Source organism: Pestalotiopsis fici (assembly GCF_000516985.1).
Source record: "Pestalotiopsis fici W106-1 unplaced genomic scaffold PFICI_Scf_3, whole genome shotgun sequence".
Lineage (NCBI taxonomy): Eukaryota > Fungi > Ascomycota > Sordariomycetes > Amphisphaeriales > Sporocadaceae > Pestalotiopsis > Pestalotiopsis fici.
In genome coordinates this window covers 1,955,463-1,959,315 of record NW_006917093.1, presented here as the reverse complement: position 1 = coordinate 1,959,315, position 3,853 = coordinate 1,955,463, and positions in this window count along the sequence as shown.

The window sequence follows — 3,853 nt, the reverse complement described above, 5'->3', positions numbered from 1 at the left end:
GTTATATAGGTTTTTATAACCCGCGTTGGTATTTATAATAATTTTTTTTTTTTTTTTTTTTGCGCGACAAAATAATAAAGTAGTAGTCGGGCAATAATGGCGTTTTTTTATTATATACGTATATATATTAATTTAATTGTTTTATAGTTGCGTTAGCTGGATTATTATTTGTGGTGGATTATTATTAATAATTGTTTTTGATTTTTAAATATAGAGCGTATAAGGGCACGATTTTAATAACCCGTTTTAGATTAAATACGATGCTTATAAAAATGGAAATATTGTGTTAAAAATTTATAATAATAGCTTTTTCCGTAATTGCTTTATTATAATTTAATAATTTCCGATAGTAAATATTATAATATAATAATAGGAGTTTTTAGTAGGATTTTATTTTGGTATTATTATAAAAATAAGGGCGGCCGTATTTAATATATATTAATAATTAAAGATATTATAGAAATTACGTTAGCTTTAAAAATAATAATATATAAAAGGCTGTTTATATATTAGGTCCGAAATTTATAATTTAAATATATTTTTTATAAATAAAAAAATAATAATAGGCTCGTTTAAATTTTTATTATTTTAGATACGGGAGTTTTTATTTTTTTTTATTTTTATTTTTTCGCCGGAAATTACGCGTTATTTTATTACTACTTTTATTTAATTTTAAATACTATTTTTATTTAAAATTTTAAAAGCTCGAGTTATATTCGATTATTATAATAAAAAAATTTTTTAAATATAGCGTTTTGGATTTAGTGCCCCCAAATATTTTAATTTATATATATAAAATAGCGCTTTAACCGTTTATTAATTTTATATTTTTAGCCGATTTAAGTTTTTATAAAATTAAGCCGGAATATATATTCCGATTTTTTAGCGATAATTAGTACGCTAAAAAATCGGCGTATTATTATAAAGCTATTATCGCTAAGTCCGACGAGTATTTTAGCGCCGTTATATAGTCGCTTATTGCGGCGCGCGGCGATTATTTAATAGTTTTTTTAGCTGGCTAGGCGGAGGTTATATTAAATTTTTTTTTATAAATATTAGTAATTTATATTATATTAGGGAGGATTTTTTTTTTAAGCGTTTAAACGTTTTTTACCGCGTAATAATTAATAATTTTTGGTATTTAAGCCGGGTGTTATATACGGGTATCGAGTATAGCAAAGATTTTTAATAGTTTTTTAGCGCCGCGTTAGGCGTTTTTTATTAGCGCGGTAAAGATTTAGTATATGCCCGATAGGAGGCCGCCGAGATTATATTTTGGATATTGCGTAAGGTTCCCGTTTGGAAATTTTATATAATAGTGTTACCGGAGGTTTAGAGCGACGGCTATTGCGATATTCCGTTTATAAAGTAAGCTATTAAAAATAGGCTTTTAAACCGTAGGCCTGTTACGATTATATTGCTAATTATTAATTATATAAAGTTGCTTCGGACGTTAGGAACGCTTAAGTTTTTTAAGGGCCGCTTTTGTTTTTATTACGCCGCTATTTATAACGTTTTAAAATATATATAAGTTAATAAAGTTTACGATATTGCGCGGAAGCTTTGGCGTTTTTTATTATAAAGCGGCGCTTTCCCGGTATAAAAGGTCGGTATTTTAATTAGCATTTTTTCCTAATATCGGATTAAATAATAAACGAGCTAATATATTTATCGCTTTTTTCGATTTTTAAATTATCGTTTTTTAATAATTAACCGATTTTATTTTATAATAATAGAAATTCGACGGTTAATGCCGGTATTTTTTTTTATTAGCGTATTTTTAATTTAGATATTTATTTTTTTTTTAGGCAAAAGTGGGTTTTTGCTATTATTTTGCGTATTTATAAAGCGATAATTTAGCTTAAAGCTTGGTTTGATTTTTATTTATATTATTTATTTTAGCTTTTTACGCTTTCCGGGCAGGTAAAGATTTTTCGCGTTAAATTGCGAGGATTTCCCTAATTTATTTAAAAGTTTTAATACGAGGCTTTATACGGTTTATGCTATTTTTCGGCGGTTTATTATTAGTATAATTAAATAAATTAAAAAAGATATACGCTTAAGGATTTGTAAAAAAGCCGAAATAATATTATTAAGTTATAAAATAATATAATAAAAAGCAAATTATTTATTAAATAAACGCTTAGAATCGTATATATAGTTTATATATAGTGTTTGCTTATTTAGCTATATTAAGGCACGCTTTTTAAGCCTTAATTTAAAATCGCTAGGCGTAATTATTAATATCGTATAGTGCTCCTTTTTTTTTTGTTTTTATTAAATTGCAAAAAAGGGGAAGGGGCACGCTATATATTATTAGTATTTAAATTCGTTTATTATAATTTATTATATATTAAGGTAATTTTTATAAGGTATTTAGCTTTAAGCTTTATATTCTGCTTTTTAATATTTAAATTATATTAATTTAAAATAATTAATTAAGCATTTGTATTTAATTAGTTATTTTAATTAGGGAAAGAATTATAATATTTATAGGTATTAAAGGAATTTTTGCTTTTAGTTTATATTTAACCTTTTTTTTTTTATTATATATTTACCATTAGCTTATTATTTTTAATTATCGTAAGTTTTTTTTTTTTTTAAGCTTTATTTTTTTTTTCTTAAGTTTTATTTTTTTTTTAAGTCTTTATTTTTTTTTTTTTTAGATTTATCGTTAACGCTTTTAAAATGCTAAGGGATAAAATAACCCCTAAAAAGATAAGTAAGATTTTTAAGTCTATGGGAGGCTCTACTATATTTATTCCTGCTTTTGGTCGCTTGGCTTAGCGCTTATCTGGCCGTAAACCTTTTATTTCTGTTATATTTTACGTTTCTGATTTTAGTATTAGAATTCCCTAGCCCGGTTTTGCAGGTCCTTAATAGCCTTTTTTTAGTGGTTTTTATACTTTTGCCTTTTTTTAGGGTTTGCTTTAGGATTATTAGAATTTTTAATAATATTAAAATTAGGCAGCTTTTTAAGGCTATAATAGCTTTTTTTAGCATTAGACTGGCTATTAGCAGCTAGTTTTTGGATAGGGTTATTAAATTAGCTATTAGTAATAACCTTTTGGATAAGGTTATTAGTTAGGATTTTATTAATAGCCGCCTGGCTATTATTAGCCCGCTTTAGGATAAAATTATTAGTTAAGTTATTAATAAAGATTTTAATAGTATTCGTTTAGTTATTATTAGCCCGTTTCGGGATAGGGTTATTAGCTAAATAATTAGCTAAAATTTTATTAATATCCGTTTAGCTACTTTTTTTAACCGCCTTTTAAAGGTTAATAGCTTTTAGCCGGTAATTATAAAAGGGAGCCTTAAAATTATATTTATCCGATTAATTTTAGTAATATTTTTTCGAATGTTTTTTAAAGCGCTGGTTTTTTTTAATTTGCTTTTTAGGGCTTTATTTTTAGCCGTTATAGTAAAAGTGAGAATTTGTAAGCCGATTACGATATTTTTATAGGTAGTTTTTAGTTGGCCCGCCTTTATTTAACCGGATCCTATTATTTTAGCTTTAGTGCTATTAATTTACGCGAAGGCTTTTTTAACGTTTATACCGTTTTTAATAGCTTTTCGAATTTTTTAGCTAAACGGGTTTGTTGTAATTGTGAGATTGCCCGTTTTCGTAAGTATTAAGCTTTTTTGCTTAAGATTTTAGCGTTTAAGACCTTTTTATTTAAAACTCCAGTTTCCGGGACCTTTTTATTTAATACCTTTTTATTTAAGATTTTTTTATTTAAAACTTTTTTATTTAAGATTTTTTTATTTAAAACTCCTTTATTTAAGATTTTTTTATTTAATATTATTAAAAAAACGTTTTAGCTTTTAAGTTGTGTTAATAGTTTTTTTC